The sequence below is a fragment of the Oratosquilla oratoria genome, chromosome 5 (assembly GCF_046742065.1).
Source record: "Oratosquilla oratoria isolate Oo_2021 chromosome 5, ASM4674206v1, whole genome shotgun sequence".
In the NCBI taxonomy this organism is placed as follows: domain Eukaryota; kingdom Metazoa; phylum Arthropoda; class Malacostraca; order Stomatopoda; family Squillidae; genus Oratosquilla; species Oratosquilla oratoria.
Genome location: NC_134781.1, coordinates 69,610,048 through 69,622,547, shown reverse-complemented (window position 1 = coordinate 69,622,547; position 12,500 = coordinate 69,610,048). Strand labels below are relative to the sequence as shown.

The window sequence follows — 12,500 nt, the reverse complement described above, 5'->3', positions numbered from 1 at the left end:
AAATCCTTCCTTATATAAATCTTATATAAATCCTTGGAATGGAAAGATTTATACAAGGAAATATTTTTTTTAAGAATACCACCGTAAGATTCTTACGGTGATATTCTTAAAAAAAATCCTTTCTTATATAAATCTTATATAAATCCGTGGAAGGGAAAGACTTATACAAGGAAAGAATTTTTTAAAGAATGCCACCGTAAGATTTTTACGGTGGTATTCTTTAAAGAAAAAAATAAACTGTCCTTATATAAACCTTATATAAATCCTTGGAAGGGAAAGATTTATACAAGGAATATTTTTTAAGAATACCACCGTAAGGATCTTACGGTGGTATTTAAAAAAAAAATCCTTGTATAAACCTTATATAAATCCTTGGAAGGGATTTATACAAGGAAATTATTTTTTTAAGAATACCACCGTAAGATTCTTACGGTGGTATTCTTAAAAATTCCTTCCTTATATAAATCTTTCCCTTCCAAGGATTTATATAAGATTTATATGAGGAAATAATTTTTTTCAAGAATACCACTGTACATATCTTAAACCTGTTCCTTGGTATGAAAAAGACTATTTAGATTTTGGTCTCCTAGATTCTGATCTCATATTAAGTTAGGCCCTGTTCACACTAGCGGTTCAGTTACAATAACAGTCAATGTAGGCGTTCATACACAACCGCGCAGATTTTTTCCTTGACTGCGGTACCACCCAGATTTCCGCAGCTCGTGTGAACATGACCGTAGTGTTTGCCTTAAGTGATACGTCTCTGTGGCAAAGGCCTTACGATCGAGTATTAATATTCAAGAAAAAACGGCGCGGTTGTGTGTGAACGCCTCCATTGACTTGCATTGTAACTGAACCGCAACAAGTACAGTTGTTATTATTACCACAACTACTAATACTAATGCTATTACTACCAGTGCTACTGTTAGAATTGTTTAATATGAACTCCAGTTGTAAAAAAAAAAATGCCGCGAAAAGGGGAACTTCTCCCTTTCATAAACACATTTCACTGTTCTCATATCCGCCTGTACCTGTGTTCGTCTGCCAATATACATTTTTTTTCATTGTTATTACCTAACATGGGCCGCGCGGTAGCCCAGTGGATATCGTCTTGAACTCATAAGCAGGCAGTCGTGAGTTCGACTCCCGGGTCCCGCTGCAGGCTTGTTGGCTCTCGACAGCCCTGGGCAGGCGCGGAGGCGACTCAACGTCGGCCTGAAAAAAAAAGCTTACCGCAATTGACAGGATTTTGCCCTACCAAGGGTTTCTCACTTCCCACTGCATGAGAGTGGGATGGTGAGTGTTCATTACCTAACCTTGTTCATTAACTAATTCAGTTGAGTATTCATTATCTAACCCTGCTCATTACCTAACTCAATTGAGATGCATATCTAGATGGCTGTGGTTTGCCACCATTTCACATTCGGTGTTATTGGGTGAAAATGGTCTCTACTTCCTTTAAGAAAGACAAACGAACTCTTATCCACGCCGCACTGTGGCTCCCCGAGAGACATCTCTGATCAGTTTGTTTTTCCATTAGTCCAACGTAGACCACGTTGCTCAGGTTGTTATCTCTTTATGTGTGGATACCAGAATTGTGAAGCTTCAATGGTCCACGTTCTTGGCTCTCATTCTATATTCCTTATTATTTTCCGCCTCCATTTTCTCGTATAGAGTCTGGAGGGGAAGACTCTAAGAGCAGGTAACCATTAGATAGAGGATTCTGATATCGACGGAAGCTCCTGCACCCATTTCCAAAATTCCCTGGCATTGGTGACCATTTGCGGTTTGTCAGAGGCTTGGGTGGTTTGATGTGAAGAAACGTTTTTAATCAGAAAGACCGGGTGGGCGCTAAGGTCTTTGTACACTTCAGCATCTCGATAGTGATGTCCATAACTTTGTCTCTCATGCAGACGAATTTTCACCTTTTGTATACCGTTGCTTGGTCATCGCCGAATTTTGTCTTCCTTGTCTCAAATTGAATCCTAATTTATTATGTTTTTTTTCAGTTGTTAGTCAATTCAGCACCTATCTCCTAGAACTTAAGAGCATAAGAATGAAGGAATCTGCAAGAAACCATAAGGCCTACACTAATACATTTATACCTTATTTCAAACCAACACAAGACGTGATAAATCATGAAGTTTCCCTTCAGCTTTTGTTGTCCATCTTTAAGACGTTATCACACTGGGCTATTTTTCCTCCGACTGTTGGAGCAGGTTTGCATCCCGCAGCTGGAGGAAAATAGTTTTCCTCCAGCATATCAAATGACATTCTATGTATTTTTGCTGAAAACAAAAAACTTGCTGTAGTGATTTTACGACGGAAAAAGTGATGGGGCTGGCCGGTACCGCCAATTAATCGGAGGTTTGAGGAAAAATGGACCAGCGTGAAAACTCCTTTAGAAATGTTACACCTTATTACTTGAGGCTCATCTTCATCTACATTATTCATATGGTCTTAATCTAGTTTCGTGAAGGTTGTGGTGAATTTAGAGGATTTTAGTCTTTGAAAGTTGACTGTTACACAGAAATTGGGATCCCTAGCCGACCTCATATGACGGGGAATGTCAGAAGATTATTTATCTATTTATTTATTTATTTTTATTTTTATGTATTGCTATATTTATTTCTTTGTTTTGAGATGGATGGATGGGGTGAAGGGGGCTTTGGGGAAGAGGGGAATGTCTGTTGAGGAAGGACGGGAGAGGACAGAAGACGGGTGAATGGAGAATGGTTGTATATGGAAGATGTTGTGATGCATGAGGTGGAATGGACGGGGGTATGGGGATTTCTCCCCGTCCTCTCCTTTATATGGGGGGACGGAGAGGTGGGGTCGCCGATTTAATGAAGCGGCCTTGCTGTGGATGTGCTGTGTCTTGCGACACTGCTTCTGACCCAGGGCAGTGGACAGGATGCAGGGATGACCCGTCATCTAGGAGGTGCTAAGATGGGAGGGAGGGTGGAGGGGTGTGGAGTGTTTTCAGGGATGGAATGGGTGGGAATGATTTTATGCCTTTTCCTTTTTGGCTACCTCCCTTGGTATATGTATGTATGTATGTATATTTATTCATTTTTAGCTGGGGTCACATGGCAATTTTTGGCATTGTGGGAATGAACAATGGCTTACTCTAATGAGTTTTGATGTTTGGTATAGTACGTAACATATACATCTGCAGATGCTGTGAAAGTAAATGTGAGATTTGGGTTTGGGTACTTCAATAAAGGCACGAATCTCCTTAACCCAGTTGTTAACGATATCTCGAAAGTACTCGATATACTCTGCTTTGAACTCAATACTGATCATGGTGATCCTTTCTGGTAGCTTTACGTTTGTGTGTCTAGAGGTTTCTATTTCAGTATCGTGGTGGCGACAGGCCACTAGAGGTCACTCTGTCCCCTTCAACATTTAGGAGCTTTTGCCTTGACTCATCCTGCAAAATAATCAGTATAAGTCAATTGTTTGAAGCTAGTAAGTGATTAATCGACATTAATCTGTCGTGTCATTGCTTTGTTTCCTTTCTTGGCTGAATGACAACGCTCTCCTGAGGGGCACAGTTATTCATAAAGTAGAAGTTGTTTGGGTTCTCGTTCCTGTTTTCAACATACCATGCTAGGGAAGGGTATTTACTCAATATGTTGTGTATGGGATGAAGGCATTAAGTGAATTGATTAATTGAACTGCCCTACGGTCCTCATCAGTAGATATTATTTTCGTTACATATATGTTTCGTTACTAACACGTAATTGCAAGTTCCTGATTGTTCATTTGTCTTTGGCAATTTCCATGATGAACTTTCCTACAATTCTTCAGGAGATTTCGCCGATTCCAATAGGTGTGCGCCATAGATCTTGTTCATGAAGATAAAGCGGCTAGTCTAATGCATGTAATTGCTGACCGTTAACCCCGATGACACTGTGAATGCTGTTAACCGCCTTACCAAATTTGAAGTCACTATGAATAGCTCTCCAGCCTTCGGTGCTTCACCTAAGCGGACCAACCCCACCCAGAGTCATCACCGCCTTCTTCCACACCTCGCCGATTATTGATTCGAATTTGATGGGATCTAGGTGGAAGCAGCTTCCCTATTGAATGATATTCCATCCCCGGGATGTGGGTTTTTTTTTATTGAAGATTTGAATTAGTACCTCTCGCTATAGGAGGCAGATCGACGTATGCCTCTGTAAGAGAACGTGTTAGTGCTGATTTTTTTTATTTATTTATTAACTTAATCGTATTCTTGAGCTGCTCTGAAGTGTCGTTTGGGTTTTCCTGTCTGGCCACAGTAATCAAGCTCTCTCACAGTGCCCTCATTCCTGCTATGTCCCCACTTTGTTTTCGTGTAGAATGTGTTCTCTGGAAAAAAGTATCTGTGATGTTACATTTTTTTCTATTACCGCCACCACTAGTACTATTTCTAATATTTCATTAAAATACTACTACTATTACTACTACTACTACTACTACTACTACTACTACTACTACTACTTCTACTACTACTACTACTTTACTACTACTACTGCTGCTACTACTACTACTACTACTACTACTACTACTACTACTACTACTACTACTACTACTACTACTACTACTACTACTACTACTACTACTACTACTACTACTACTACTACTACTACTACTACTACTACTACGACTATGACATAAAATGCCACCTTTATCCTTGTGAAACTCTGTCTTCCTCATGCCCAGTTCATTATCCCCATCCCATGCAATGACTGGTCGACAGCCATTTCATATTTCTATTCACTTATATCTTAAATATTTTTCATTTATGTGACTATCTACTACACTCTGCTCAAAGACAAGGTTCCCTAGGAGTGTTGGTCTAGAAAGGGGGACTTTGTACCTATCATGCGTAAAGAAAGCTGACCTTAGGAAGGAAAATGAGAGTCCACACTTCATCCTAGGCAAACTACTACTCTTTAATTGTTTCTTTTTCTCCGTCATCACCTCTGCAAGCCGAATGTAGAAGGTCTACTATTACTACTACTATTTTTTCTTGTTCTTTTAATGATCTCCATTCTTGTGGAACTGTGATGAAAGCAGTCAGGATCTGTCTCCCACAGACACAGTTCATTGGCTCCTCTCTCGCCAATGACTGTGGTCGACTACCCTTTTTTATTTTGTATTATTTCACTTTAATGAAGCCTAATACAGAAGTTCATTTATCCTACTTTCTACTACAGTCTGCTCAAAATACTCCTGCTGCTGCTACTACTACAACTATTATTACTACCTCTACCATTATTGGTACTTTAGTGTTGCAACTATCTTTGTCACTTCTGATCTTACAATTTCCTTAAGGAACTGTAGGGTGAAATGGACAAATTCTGTTCCTCATAAATTTATTTCATTGGCTCTTCTCTCGCCCCGTTCCCGTCACTGGCCTTGGCGGTCAACCTACATTTTTCATAATCATTATTACCTAACTTTTACTACAGCAAAGCCCGTCCTGACTAGGTTAACATATTTACATACTAAGAGTGTTCTCGGTGACCATAGTCTCCTGCAGAGGCCGTAATGGCTGCCAATGGTCTGACCCACTTGTTTATTAATTTCTTCATTTAACAATATATTCTTAACATGCGACCTAGTTATGGGCCAAAAGGTCTCCTGTCAGTATGCTCTTCCTTTGTAAACCTTTATTCGACATTGGCAAGTGGGACTGGATTCAAAGGTGTTGGTCTTGACCCCCCCCCCCGCCCTTACGGTAGATTAATGTAAAGCTTAGCAAGGAAAAAGATAGATGGCGTCTCATCCATACTGGGATTTAGCTCTTTGATTGACATTCCTGACCAACCAAAAGTTTCGACAGTTCTGTTGAAATTTTTCTTACTTTGTATATCATCCTATCTAACGTCGCTAGTATGAGTAAAATAAAGCTCTCTGGTTACAAACTGTGAAGCCTTCCTCTATATGTCCTGTTCTTTGCCGCCTTGTTGTTTTGTTGTGTGGAGCTTTGAGTGGAAGGTCAGTATAGGAAGTACCCATGGGATCAAAGATTCTGTCATCGATGAGGACTCGCTGAGGGTAAAGTAAAAAAAATCGACGGCCTTGACGTCCCCTCTTGGAGTATTGAGTGTGTGTTTGCGGTTTGTTATGTAAAGACTTTACAGGTCAGTGGCAGGAAGCCTGGCTGCTCGCATCTATTATCTCGCCATATTTTTTTTTTATCAAACAACCCCTCAACTGGGAGTCGAACCCTTGACTCTGTGTCTTTTATGTCAAGGACGCTGCTTATTTCGCTTCGACGGGCATTGTCGTGGTGTCGTGAGAAGCTTCCTTGTATTCTAATATATAAGACGCATCATCGAGGGTTCGGGTCCCAATATCAAAGTTGTTTAATCCGACGATAGCAACTTCACGTATTTCTTTGTGTATATCCGCAGTGAAGTCGTTCCTTGCTTCCTCTTGTCCCGCTTGGATGAAATCTCTCCCTTGTTAACACACCATAGCGTGGTTGGTGTAACACATCGTCACGTTGATGTTCCCATCACAAGAGCATGGGGGCTGTTCGTCATGACTTCACTGAAAGATTTGTCAAACCAGCTCCTCCAAAGATGACAATAGTGCTATGGGAATATAATGGAAATAAGCTCCACCGCAAGGACTCGAACCTTTGCCGTAGTGACTGTTTATTCTGAAACAAAGGCGATAGCATCGAGCCACCCAGGCCGTACAAAAGGAACCACCCGATTGTCGACCTGGAGGTTCCCCGACGATACTAAGTCGAGAATCGGGTGGTTCCTTTTGTATGGCCTGGGTGGCTCGATGCTATCGTCTTTGTTTCAGAATAAGCAGTCGCTACGGCAAAGGTTCGAGTCTTTGCGGTGGAGCTTATTTCCATTTGTCAAAATGACACACAACTTTTGGGAATATGAATTATTATTTTGTTCTGTTGTTCTTACAGTAAATAAACTGGATTAAGGACATGTATTTTGTATCCCTATAATACTTGTACCTCTACTGGTAGGGGTAACAAGACATTTGGACCATCCTGTACTTTGGTAGATACCACACCAAGAGGCAGTGAGTAGCTGCTTTCGAAGCCGTCACCTTTGCCCTATGTGTATATGCGCCAGGACTGTTGGGCAGGTAACAGTCACTGCTGGGAATCGGAAAGGAGGGCGGGATTCGAACCCACAACTAAGGATATGCGAGCCCAGCATATTTCCGATTATGCCACCAGAGCATGACTTGTGATAGATCAGATTCTTACAAATGTATTTATTGTTGTAGCAGTTTTATTTGATGTTGGATTTTTTTCTATAATATAGACTTACTTTATATAGATTGTACTATATTTTCAACAATTAGTATATATATATATATAGTTGCGATGTATTGTGGGTCGGGTCAGGTCAAGTGGTTAGGTTCAGGAGTTACTAAATTCCTATATACTATTGTTCAAACTAAAGTCATTGGTTTTAACGGTTAGGTTGTTTGGTAATTCAAAGTACCCAATCTATGTGCGATGTGCAATTTACACTCCAGTTCATCTGACATAAAGAGGTGATAGATATCTAAACATTGTTTTTTGGCCACTGACGATTATCTGTTCAGATAATGTATCTGATTGTCTACATTTAACTTGCGTCTATAACACTCGTAAGGTTTTGAACGACTAAAAGCACTGTTGGGGCTGCAGTGATCTTACAGTAGCTTTTGTTTTCAGAGGCTGCCTGTTTTTCTGCATTTATAATCCCAGATCTTATAAACAGCGTCGGCGAGATCTTTCAGTTGGTGATACTTTGCGAATGTTTGCCAGTGAGGGACGAAGTTGTCGTTTTTGTCCTACTGCCGAGGTAAGAATAGAAGAGTGTAGTGTAGAGAGATATCTAATGGAGATTTACGTCATGGGTGATTACTGCATAAGTGTCTTTAGGCTTGATTGGATATTTCAGTCAGACCATGAATTTATTTGACGTGTGACGTGCCCCGTTTAGCACTTCTCATCTCTGCCACGGCGGTTTTGGTTATCCTTCCTTGGTTTGCCCAATTATTTTTAGAACGCCATAATGAGACTGGTCTTAAGATAAAAAAAAGATGTTTGCTGGTTTTGTGGTGATGACCCTTGTGTGAACCATCAACCTCAACTTGGTTTGAGCAATTTGTAAGGTCCCACACTCCGTCTGCCACCATGAGATCATTAACATAAGCTACCTGCTTGACACTGCCGCTTGCATAATCGACTCTACTTTAAAGAAAATTTAAGGCAAGACCAGTTTAAGCCAAGACCATTGTGTCATCTTTAGGAGTTCCATCGCTTAGCTGAATCGTAAAACTTCTAACGAGAATTCTGTCATTTACCGCATAATGGCCTTAGGATTTTTTTTAACATAACATGCTAAAGTAGGACACGTGAATCAGATTTCACGTCTCATAGTCTTTTACTTTATGGAATTGAAAACCTTAGATTCGTCAGCAATCAGCACTGTTTCACAGTTCTCGTTGATTGTTATGGTTAGGTGCCTTTAGCATTCTGGTTTTTTCTTTGGCGTCGCCTGTAGTAATTTCCATATAACTTTCCATAATGTTTAAATCTAAAGGGTTATCATATCGGGCTTTCACAGGGTTCACCAACGCCGACAGGTGGGAGCTCGTTTGAGTAAAAACGACTTCGGTTACAATTTTTTTTTTTTTTTTTCAAATTTACAAATATCAGATTACCTTTCCGTCATATATACCAAAGCTGATTGATGAACTAAGATTGTAAACTAATACGAATGTTAGACATACTGTTGAAACATTCTTAGATATATCTAGACTTCTGAAAGCAAACTCATATTGTAGTTATTCAAATGTAGATTAGAGGTACGATGTTGGAGGAGAAAATAGCCGGGTGTGATGCCCGATCGGTCGGGTTAAAGGGGTCATCACATTGGGCTATTTTCGTGCAGAGGGACAAGGCATCTGGTGGTAGACGTATTCAAATGTTGGTGATTAAACGTGGTGATTTTTCTGGCCAAGACGTGATGGCACAAAGGGAGTCTGAATTAATTTGCAAGTGGCAAGAACTGCTTTCCAGACGTTGGCATGTAGACTGGAGGCTCCAGACCAACTCTGAGTCTTGTCTTCACCTCCTTTCCCCGCGCCATCTTGCCCGTGATCAAATCATATATGAAAGGCTAAGGGGGGAAGCAGTTTCCACTAAATATTTTCTTTCCTCGTCTCTCTGTGGTGGATTATCTTCTTTGTGAGGTTCGGACTTTACCTCTGGTTAGAGGTGGGAGATTGCTGAAGCCTTCTGCGGACGATTGTGTTGTGGCTGAAGCTTTACCATATCTCGTTGTATTCTTAAAGAGCCTCACAGTGTCCTTCGGGTTTTGTAATCTGTTCTGAAGAGTTAATCTCTCTTGCGGTATAGTTGATCCCCCTACCTCCAAGGAGTTTGTTTAGTTCTTTCCAAAACGTTGCCATCACTTTCTTCACTGTTAGCACATACTTTTTTTTATTATTATTATTATTTTTTTTTTTACATATTCTCTCAAAAAAGGGCTGGAGTGGGATTGTAGTAAAAACTCAGAGACAAGAGGGTCTGAGGGCGTATCATACACAAATTGTCGGAAGACTTGCCTAAATGGGAGAATTCGATAAAAAAAATGAGACTACGTCTGCCGTAGCTATGGAAAGTGTACTCGGGGACTCAATGAGTCCTTTTGAAGCATCGTTCATGGCTCGGTTCCTTGCGTATTGGCTTCATGATTATGTCGGCATAGGTCAGGAATCGAATCCCTTGGCAGAGCTTCTAAAAAGTCACATACCCATGAATAGTATCAGTCATTGTTTCCTGTTGCAACCTTGATCTCATCTCAGATTGGTGGGCCAATGAGACTACAGGCTGGGAGTGGGATCCCGGAGATAGACACCCCCAGCCCATATTAATGTCTCTTTTTCGGATGTACCTCTGGACGTGACCCATGAGATATCGGAATTACCAAAGTGTATTTTTCATTTTTAGACAAAATTGTAATGTTGGAACGATAACGAAGATATTTTAAGGGAGCGGTGAAAGGATAATAGATAAGCGAAGACTATTGTAGATGGAGGCTTTGGATAAAAACAACAAATAAAAAAGGTAGAGAAATAAATAAGTAGATGAACAAATAAATAGGTAAATAAACACATTAATGAATGAATAATAATATAAGATAAAAAGATACGTAAAAGTAAAAATAAACGGAAAGATTACCATTTCGAAGTCAAGTGTCAATGTAGGGGAAGTGTCATGAAAAATCTAGGTTACAGATGGGTGGAAAAGCATCGAGGCAAATACAGCACCAGAACCTCCTAGTGGAAGGAGGGAAAGACAGAGTGTACAGGTTGACTGATACAGAAGGCAATTGCACTGAAGATGGCTGAGATGCTCCATGAAATTCATTCTTACTCGGTCTTTTAGGTAGGGGAGGAACGCATTTGCCGAGTTCTGAACAGCATTGATCATGAACGTAGCAATAGAAAAGAGATAGGGATGCAGTATTGTGATGGGCAGTGATAGACTGAAGTTCGCCAGTAAGAAAAGATGTGTTGATAAGGGAAGAGGTTTTTGGATTCTATCTTGCTCAGAAGTACTGAGGCGAGGTTCCCCAAACGTGAGACCCGTACACCATACAAGAATGAACGAGTCCCCTGTAAAGGGTCAGCAACCGAGTTCGAACATTTTAAAAGTGGCACAGAATTAGATTGTTCTTGTGATAATTATGATAACGGACTTCCAGTTGAGTTTTTACTAATAAAGGGTAAATCAAGAATATTTTGGGAATTGGAAGGAAAAAGTACGCTTTTGAAGAAGAAAGGGAAAGCCCTTTGGATCTTTATGTCGAATGGAGAAGTAAAGACATTGAGTCATGGTGGCATTCAACTACACTTGATTTTCTCCGTCCCATTTAGATATGAGAGAAAGGTAGGTGTTCTACAGGAATCCATATAAGATTATGGAACTCCATTTAATAATTACTTCTGTAGAATGACATAGAAAAATGTAGACTTGTTTCATCATTACAAGAGTTCACTGGGTCAAGTAGTTACGAACAGGGAGAAAAGAGTAGGAGACAGAACAGAGTCTCATAAAAAGCCAGAGGTTTTACCCATGGTTGGGGACGAAGAAGAACATTGACCATCCACAAGAACAGCTACAGTACGGGAGATGGATCTTGAGTCAATCGTGATGTGATAGAAAAAGCGCCAGAAATGATTCTGGGGTCAGAGATTGCCAACGGAAGAGAAAAGCTTTACAAAACAAGTGCACGGGTGAGCACTAAAGAAGAGATCAAGAATGCTGGGTCTATCTCACAGATAATCTGGGATGCGGGTAGCGTGTTGATCTAGCTGTCCCGGGCCAATCGTGATAGAAAAAGTTGAAGGCTAGTTCACCGATGGAGCAGAAAATGAGGGGCGGGCGGAGAGGGGTAACCAAAGTTGGTAAAAATGAAATCACTTTACATAGAAATCTAAAAAAAAAAAAAAAAAAAAAAGAGTCAAGTAGAATGTGTTTCGCTGAGGAAGCTAAGTAGTCAAAGCATTCTGGATAGTCTTTGAACATAACATAAGAACATAAGAATGAAGGAGACTGCAAGAGACCATAAAGCCTACACTAGGCAACTCCATATCCATCACCACCTGTCATCCCCATCCATAAAGTTGTCTAACCGTTTCTTAAAACAACTGATAGTTTCAGCGCTCACTACGTGGTTACTAAGTCTATTCTATTCGTTGACCACCCTATTAGTAAACCAATTCTTATCTATTTCCTTCTTAAATCTAAATTTGTCCAGTTTAAATCCATTACTGCGAGTCCTACCCTCTTGTTTTAATATGATGACCTTGTTTACAAGGTCCATACATAACATAAGTGTTTAGTAGAAGAATAAGATGTACTTTGAGCCACAGGGTAAAGAATGCTTTCAGTTCCCTCCCGCAGTAGGGAACCTCAACTCTGATTCAGAAGATCTCATTATATTGCATAAATCTGATGAATCGGTTTCAAGTGTTCCCCAACAACTCTGACGTGGTTCAAGGTTCATGTTTTCCTGTTGTTCCTGCATTCAAAGACGCGTGCCATTTGTTGGCACCGAAATCGTCTGGCACCGTCGCTTGTAGTCTAGATCGCCCCTGCCCCTCTTCAGGTGATAGGGTAGGGATGGGAGGAGGGGCGCCAGATATATATATATATATACATATTTTTTTGCTGTATCTAAGTCGTTTCCTTTCCACACAATTTGTTCTCTCTCTTTTTCTTTTTCTCTTTTTCTCTCTCACCTATACAACTTTTACGGCTCTGGTAGGAACTGGAACAAATACATTTACGCCTCCCTGGCCTTATTACGTGAAAAGGGGCGCGTGGAGGCCAGAACCAGTGTTGGGTAAAGGAGGGGAGGGGGACGAAGGCAATGAGGCAATGAGTGCGGTATAAACAAGGTAAGGTGAGAAAGTGAGAAAGAGGAGAACCATGATAGGAGGAGGAGGAGGAGAAGGAGGAG

General features: G+C 40.6%; 2 protein-coding genes across 4 annotated transcripts in view; one reads left to right on the top strand and one right to left on the bottom strand.

Annotated features, from left to right (window-relative positions):
- The window catches only part of LOC143025532 (phospholipid phosphatase 1-like), a 282,504-nt gene extending 273,108 nt beyond the window's left edge, over positions 1-9,396 (bottom strand). Inside the window, exon 1 of the mRNA XM_076185356.1 lies at positions 9,387-9,396. The gene's annotated coding sequence lies outside the window, so the exon portion shown is untranslated. The remainder of the gene's footprint in view (positions 1-9,386) is intronic.
- Positions 1-12,500, top strand: part of LOC143025531 (acetylcholine receptor subunit alpha-like) — a 339,726-nt gene that overhangs the window by 106,544 nt on the left and 220,682 nt on the right. The window lies entirely within an intron of this gene.